This window comes from Solanum pennellii, chromosome 4 (assembly GCF_001406875.1).
Source record: "Solanum pennellii chromosome 4, SPENNV200".
NCBI classification, from domain to species: Eukaryota; Viridiplantae; Streptophyta; class Magnoliopsida; order Solanales; family Solanaceae; genus Solanum; species Solanum pennellii.
Window position 1 is genome coordinate 56145735 of NC_028640.1, and position 8772 is coordinate 56154506.

The 8772-nt window shown below is 32.6% G+C and overlaps 1 pseudogene; it reads right to left on the bottom strand.

Annotated features, from left to right (window-relative positions):
- Positions 1-1300: 1300 nt before the first annotated feature.
- LOC114076895 lies at positions 1301-4552 on the bottom strand (annotated as a pseudogene).
- Positions 4553-8772: the final 4220 nt, after the last annotated feature.

The following is an 8772-nucleotide window of genomic DNA, read 5'->3' on the forward strand; positions in this document are numbered from 1 at the left end:
GCACACTCAATAAAAGTGTTAGTAAAGAATAAATATGATTAAAATTGAATAACCTAATAACAATTTTAAAATAAAAATCAGTCTTATGACCATGGGAGGCCTTGGAAATCGATGGTATTTCTTCATCGCCCAATTCCAACAACTAAAATTATATATAAACTTAAATTAGATTTCTGTCTTTTAATATTGGGAAGGCCTCCAAAACCGACAGAGAATTTTTTTTTTCATTGGTCAATTTCAACATATAAAATATATAAACTTAAATTAAAATTCCGTCTTTTTAAAATGGGGAGGTATCTAAACCTGACGGATAGATTTTTCATTGGCCATTTTAACAATTCAATAAACAAATTATATGAATATAAACTAAAAAATTTCCGTCTTTTAAAATGGAAAAGGCCTCTAAACCCGACGGATAGATTTTTCATTGGAAATTTTAACAATTTTAACAAACAATTTATATGAATTTAAACTAAAAATTTCTGTCTTTTAAAATGGAAAAGGTGTCTAAACCCGATGGATAGATTTTCATTGGCCAATTTCACAAATAAAAATTTTCAGCATGAAATCAATATCGAAGTAACCAAGAATAGATAAAAAAAAAACTTAAACATAATAAGTTAATAACAATACTAATTTAAATAATAACAAGGAATTGCTGAAACTTCATAGAACAATAATAGGAATAGACAAATACTATCGTATAACTAGAAAGATAAAAATAATAATAAAAAATAGAATTTCAACAACATTAACACAACTAACAAGAATACTAATAACACTAATAATCTTAAGAAGAGATAACGATTATATAGTAATATGAAAATAATAATAAACTAAAGAAAACAAAAGCATAACAATAATAATAATTTAATAAATCTGCAACTTCAAGAAATGATGCATCTAGTTGCAAATGAATATAATAATCAATAATAAAACTAATCAAAAACAAAACTAAAGCAGTAACATAAATGGAAATAAACACCTCATGAAAAATTACATAAAAAATCCATTTAAACAAAAATACTAACACAACAATGAACAAAATTTGCCAAAAAAAAAAGTAACAGATTAAGCAAACAAAATTTCAAAAGAACAATAATAATGATAGAAAATAGGAGACACTAAGCAAAATTTAATAAAACTAAAGTAAGATATTTGAGTTTTACTATTGTTGCAAATGGAGTTTTCGATAGGAGTTTTGATTGTTGTCCATCGGAGTTGGAACTCATCGTAAACTGGATACCTCCATCAATGAAATAATCAGGTCATAATTCACTCTTATCCCATCAATCATCAATCAATCCCGAGGAATCTCCACATCTCCATCAATAATCTCTTGCTGCAAATCCTTAGGATCCTTTCCATCTACCGACAACCAACGGATACACAAGTTCCCAAGATCTCCCTAACGGTTTCACTCAAATCCTTCGCCTTAGATCTAGGCTGCATCACCTTATCAATTTCAATGACGACATCAAGTGAGATGTTACCGTAATTATTGATGTTCTTCGTCTTCTTCCTGTCACGTTCCGGCTCCTTCAACGCCTTGATGACAAGTGCGGCGGCAGAGGGAACAACAATTCCTTAGAGAGAAATGCACAAACTGCAGAAATAACAGTTACAGAGGCCGAGGAAGAGTGAGAGGAAGGGGAGAGAGAAGGGAGAAAGGCGGCTGGATAGGAAGAGGCGGCTGGGAGAAAGAGAGGAGAGGGGAGGCGTCAGTTGGGGGTGTTTGGAGGAGGCGGCTGATTTTTGAGAGTGAGAGGAAAAGGGAATGGACTTTTTAGGGTTCTCTCCTTTTCCTCAAAGTTTTCATCCTCTATCCTCAAAATATTATCCACACCAAAAAATTATGGGCCTAAGTTATGGGCTTAGTATTGTGGCCAAAAATTATTGCAGTAGAACTCCTTAATTTTTTTTGTCTTTGACTAAATTTTAAACTGTGCTAAATTCACATAAATATTAACAAATGTAACAAATAAAAAATAAAATTTTAAAATAATATAATGAACGTAACTAATGACATGTGAAATGCAATTTTAAGAAAATAACTAACAAAAATCATAAATTTTGATAAAAATGAAGATAGTTATCGATAAACTTACTTAAACTATATTAAAAAAATTATTTTATGCTTTTAAATAAATAAGAATCCAAAATTACGAATTTCAAAAATGTTAGGCCAAAATTGAGTGTCAACAGCTGTCCCTTTCGTTGTGTATAATTGATGAAAGAAATCGTGGACAACGAAATTGACGAACCCAATTTTGACCGAACACATGACCTTTGTAGAGAAGTGTGGTTGCATGTGGTGGAAGTCAATCCCAGACTTGTCTCCAAAAGGTTCTAAGATGTGTTGCATCCTTGTTGAAATAGTTTGCACAAGTTTTTTTTTTAAAAAAAAATTCATCCTTTTGAATGCTCTCCACAAAGACTAAGATAAAACTCGTTAGCTTAAAAATGCAATTTAAATGGGAGACAGTGTCTTTCACCGTGTCAACACTTAATTTCTCTCCTCGACATTTAACTTCAGTTGACGTTGAGGGATAAATATTTCATTTGCACGATTCCTTTTCTGGTAGTGCATGATTGCTTGCAGGGCATGAATATCTTTCCGTGATGCGTAAATTTTGCGAGGGATGGAATCTTTTCGCGATGCATAAATTCGCAAGGTATGAAATCTTCTTGCGATATTTAAACTTTTGCGTGAAATTGAATCTTCTCGCGATGCATAAATATTAACTTGCGATGCATTAATATTAACTAGTAATGCATGAATTAACTCGCAATGCATGAATATTAATCCACGATGCATGAATGTTAACTCGCAATGCATGAATATTAACTCGCGATGCATGAATATTAATTAGTGATGCATGATCTTCTGCTATGCATGTGTATTGACTCGCGATGCATGAATTAACTCGTGATGAATGAATTAACTAGTGATGCATGAATTAACTAGTGATGCATGAATTTACTTGCGATGCATGAATTTTCTGCGAGGTATAAATATCTTCTCAGAATGCATAACTATCTTCGAGGAATGAATATCTTCTCGCGGTGCATGATTATTGACTCTCGATGCATGATCTTCTGCAGAGCATGAATATCTTCCCGCAATGCATAAATACCGCAAGGTATGAAATCTTCTTGCGATGCATACATTTCTGCGAGGTATGAAATCTTCTCGCGATGCATAAATTTTGTGCGAGGTATGAAATCTTCTCGCGATGCATGAATATTAACTCGCGATGCATGAATATTAATCTGTGATGCATGAATATTAACTCACAATGCATGCATTCACTCTCGATGCATGAATATTAACTAGTGATGCATGAATTAACTCGTGATGCATGAATTAACTCGCGATGCATGAATATTAAATAGTGATGCATGAATTGACTCTCGATGCATGAATATTAACTAGTGATACATGAATTAACTCGTGATGCATGAATATTAACTAGTGATGCATGATCTTTTTAGTTTTTATTAAGCTTCTCGCAGCACTTATCAAAATTTTGAGGTCTTCCTCAAAATTCTGTCCCAGTTAGAATTTTAGCAAATCTCAAAATGATCTTCAATATTGACTTGTTGGCTATCTCTATTGTGAGTTTTTGAAATATTTTTAAAAATTCTGTCCTACTTTTTATTGTAAGGAGAAGTACTAATCACACTGGGTATATGACCGAGCCGTCGTGGTGCCTACATATCCTGTCGAGGCAGGAATCAGGTCAAATGTAGTTCCAACCTTGTGGATGATGAGTGCTGCAAAGAATCTGAAAGATTATCAGTAGAAAATGCAATATGAACATGATGAAATATGAAAATGGTATTGCTTGCTATATTTAAAGCCTAACAACAAAATATATCACATTTTTGGGATGGACAATCCAATGAAGTAAAATAGGCGTCTCACACATATAAGACTAACTTAATAACACTTTTTATAATGAACCACTCAAAAGACAATTTTTTTTTAAAAAATAAATGTGATGAGATAGTCAAATCTTCACCACGATTGGTACCAACAGTTAGGATTGCAGATAAATCTTTTTTTTAAAGATTGAATTAAGGTAATTCCTACAGCTTAAGGTGGTTCCTGAAATATACTTAAGGATCAACAAGATCCGTTCATCTTGTTTCAAACAAAGGTTTTGAATTATATCAATCCTCATGTATAAAGTGCCCTCACGACAAATGCTAGTCCTATTTCGCACATATTTGAAACATTTGATTATAGGACATTTTTCAAAGTGCACTCACACTCACAAGAATGTTCAATGCACACAACTGTGATACCGTAAGCTTGACCCTTATGTAAATCTCCACTAATGTGAGAACATTTGGAACGAGATCATGTAGGGCTTGCCATTGGCTTGTAACGTAGGCTTAGGGATGGATAGGATATTTATTTGAGATAAAAGTTACTTAATTCCTCCTTGAGCATTACACAGAATTTGTGCTCTTAATAATTGGTACCCCTTTGACGTCAGATCCTCTTCATTGTTCTCTCACCTTTCATCTTCTTTTGAATTCTCATTTTTAACGCTTGTTTTAGCTCTTTTTTTATCTTTTATCTTCTTTTCTTTTTTTTTTTCTTCTTTTGAGTCCTTATTCGTTGGAGCTTTTCTTTTATTCACTTCTTTATAATAATAATTTTTTCTTTTTTTGTTGGAGTATTTTCCTTCCCACCTTTCACTGACCCCGTTAGGGTATTTTTTACCTTTCTTTATTTCTTCCACTTTTCTTTCTTCCTTTCTCTGTTTTCTTTAGAGATCTTTGCTACTTTTATTTTTGGGAGACTCAACATCTTTGCTTTTGGAAATTTCAAACATCAACTTCCTCTTATAATTTTCACATTCTTTGTGCACTCAAGAAGGTTGGGCCAAGAGAGGATAGTGCTTGTAAGCACTCAAAAAGGGTAGTGGTTAAGATGTGGTTGTCCAAATAAAGGTTTCAGGCTCAAAATGGGAAAACGAGGGATTAATGTAATCTGGTAGGCTTGGAAAGGCACAATCGGATCAAAAAAGGCCTACAATCATTTCTCAAACAAAACATTACTCATAATTTCATCTCGAAAAACATTCAAGTCAAGTTCTAGATAACACTGTAAGACAATTCAACTTTGATCAAAATCTCACCAAACAACGCACATGAAACATAAGGTTTGTTTTATTCTTATCTTGATTGCATGCAAGAGAATTTTCAAGCATCACAAAAGTACAGATACCAGGTTCCACGAGAATCTATAGTTTACCGCAAAGTCAGTATTTTCCATCATATCAAATATATTTACATGCTCTTAACTACATAGGTCCCGACAGAGTTGAAGACATGACTCTTACAGTATGTACAATTTTTTATTTTTTATTTTTAAGAATAACTAGGTAAATTACCCGTGCTTCGCACGGGATTGGACATTTTATTGAACTTAGATATGATTATTCGGTAATATGACCTACAGTAAAGATTAAGTTTCATGGAAAATAAGGAATGAAAAAGGTTGATTAGAAGTTTAATTAATGCATTTCAATTCGATTCCTCTATAGCAAAAAAAAACTACAATAGTGACAGAAATAAAAGTTTTGTTTACTAAAAGACCAAATGTAATAAATTCAACCATTTCAACAACGTTATGAGTTGTGGAATTAGAGGTGCAAGAGTAGTAACGTGACATTGAAATCGAAATCAATTTTCTTTGTTTATACGAAGACACCTGTAGAAAGGGACAAAAGAGAAGATCAATTTTCAATCATCTTCTGTGTAACTTTTAACAAAGTTAAAAGAAAAATGTCACCAAAATAGCAAAAAGAGTTGTCATACTTACATGAATCACTACGACTTATAGTAAAGATTAAGCTCCATGAAATAGGAGGATGAAAACTTTTAGAAATGAAACAAACTTCATAGGAAGCTTAATCAATGTAATTGAATTCAACTATCCAATGGAAAAAATAATAGTGGCAGAAAATCCCTCTATTTATAGATAACAGAGGGTAGTGTGAGTAAATATTTATTGTGCCTTATCGGAAAGGTCACAACTCTTTGAAAAAGTTGCAACCATTTGGAAAGGTCACAACCTCTCATAAGAGTCACAATTTTCTTAAAAGTCACAACTCTTCATAAAAGTCACAACTTTTCAGAAAAGTTACAACTTTTGATATAAAAGTTGCAACTCTTCATAAAAGTTGCAACTCTTCGTAAAAATTGCATCTTTTCATAAAAGTCACAACTCTTCATAGTAGTCGTAACTATTCATAAAAGTCACAACTTTTCATAAAAGACAAAACTTTTCATAAAAGTCACATATCTTCATTAAAATCACAACTCTTCATAAAAGTCACATTTTTTCTTGAAAAGAAAAGGCTAGTTTTGGAAATAAATAAATTTAAAAGAGAATTCTGATTTGTGGTGGTGCCACGTAGGCGGACATAATGTTTTCTTTTATATATATATATGATTACCGAACACGAGAAGGGCTGCCTATGTATCTCATTAAGATGAGAATCAGGTACGCGTAGTTCGTGCAGATATGACTTGGAAAATATGCACAAACTATTTTATAAATTATTTTTTTTGAGAGGATAATACCGAACCCAAGAAGGGTTGCCTACGTATCTCATTAAGATAAGAATCAGGTGTGCGTAGTTCACGTAGATATGACTTGGAAAATATGCACAAACTATTATAAATATTTTTTTTAATTTTATTTATGGAGAAGATAATACCGAAACCAAGAAGGGTTGCCTTCGTATCTCATTAAAATGAGAATCAGGTACGCGTTGTTCGTCCAGATGTGACTTGGAAAATATACACAAACTATTTTATTAATTTTGTTTAAAAAATTTTTTTAGAAGATTATACCGAACCAAAAAAGGGTTGCCTACGTATCTCAACGAAATGAGAATCAGGTACGCGTAGTTGGTGCAGATAAGGCATATGATAATTTAAAGATTTAGCCAACTCAAAGAAATTCCTAGGTCTAGCGCCACTAAAAATTCGTAGTCATGAAGTTTTTTTTTTACTCTTTTTCTTTTTTCGTACCAATATGTTTTATAGACTCTTAATCGTCAATATTTATATTGTCTGTTTAATTTAACCTACGAATTTCTACATTAATGACTTGTTGTACTCTTTTCGAATGTTTTCTTGGATCCTTGTCTCTTCCCAATTTTCACGAGATCCAGACATAATTACGACCATCCCTGACTGATGTCGGGGATTGTATCCCTACAAAAATATGAGAAATATGTGAGAGCAGGACCATCATGAAAAATAATAATAAAAATAAGTGAATGCGACCTCATAGTCAAATACTCCCCTTATTTATCGTTTTGACTTGATATAATTGAGAAATGCAAGGAATCTAATTTCACCAATCCTCTTGTATCTTGCGAATTCGGACAAATAATTATTTCTTAATTTGAACATAAATCAATTTTTCGCAGTGAAGAAGAATAACTCAAAATGTAACAGTTGTTAGTTCTGTACATAATGGATAATGCAAAATATCACATAAATAATGAATAAGACATATAAATGCTGTTTTAATTAAAGACAAACTGAAATATAGCACATAGCATACAAACAATTATTGCACGTCCTATACAAATATGTGACCCTTTTATGCCTAGGGTAGGCCTATCGATTCGAAGGATGTACTACGCCCTTTGACAACTTTTCATTGTCCCCCAAAACACTTAGTACAATTTTATGAATAAATGAAATATAATTATGAAGTTAGGGGAAAAAGAAAGAAGGAAAAAAAATACAAATGTTAAATCCCACGTAGGGGTACCATCCTATACTAAGCCTTTTCCAAAGGGTCTTCCTCTTGAAATTCTTGTCATCTCTGATTGTCAACTCTTTTGGATGGAATGATATTTTCTGGAAACTCAAGTTTGACAAAAGTAAACAATTAAAATAACCTTCTAATTCAGATGGACAGTGGTTTGTCAAACGATGTATACATCCTTCAAATGACACACAATTATGATCGTCCTTTTAGGTTAGAAGCCATTATGGACTCAAGGTGGTCTTTCTAATAAACTCAACATGCCTTGGGTGTTGGTCATCTTAGGTTGACGCTTAAATTTGGATTTGGTTCGGCTCTACGCTAGTTTACTAGGAGTGGTTGTATTTAGAGTGGAAAAGGTAACCCAAGCGGACTACTTGGGCTGGGACAGTTAATGATTGTTGACTATCAAGTAGCCAACTACACTCGTCAGGGTGACTCGAGAAAATTTTTGGTTAATGAACGACTGTGAACCCACCTAATCGTCCTTTAATGGAAATGAAATAATTGTCATTTGACGAAAAATATTATGCCATGAATGCAATGATATCACACACAACAAGATAAATAATGAATAAATACAATATACAAATAATCAGTGAAATATAAAAATACAAGGTATAACATAATAATAAAGCAAAAATTTCCTCAATTTGAAAAAATAAATAAATTCATATTGGTTAAAACCTCGAAAGATCCCCAGCGGAGCCGCCATTCTGTTTACATCCCTAGTGTGTCGAAATAGGGCGAAACGTTGCGGTGACTCTAAATAAGTAAAACTTTAAGTTAGAAAAATTTTAAAACGAGTAAAAGGATATTAAAAGGGGAAAGGGAGTTCAAAGGATTAAATGGAGTCGCCACCTAATTTTTAAGAAATATAGGAAACCAATTATTAATTAACTTGAAAGAAATGTCTACGAAACCAATTTGATTCTAGGTAAAGGGTTCAAGTTATTCCGAAGGAA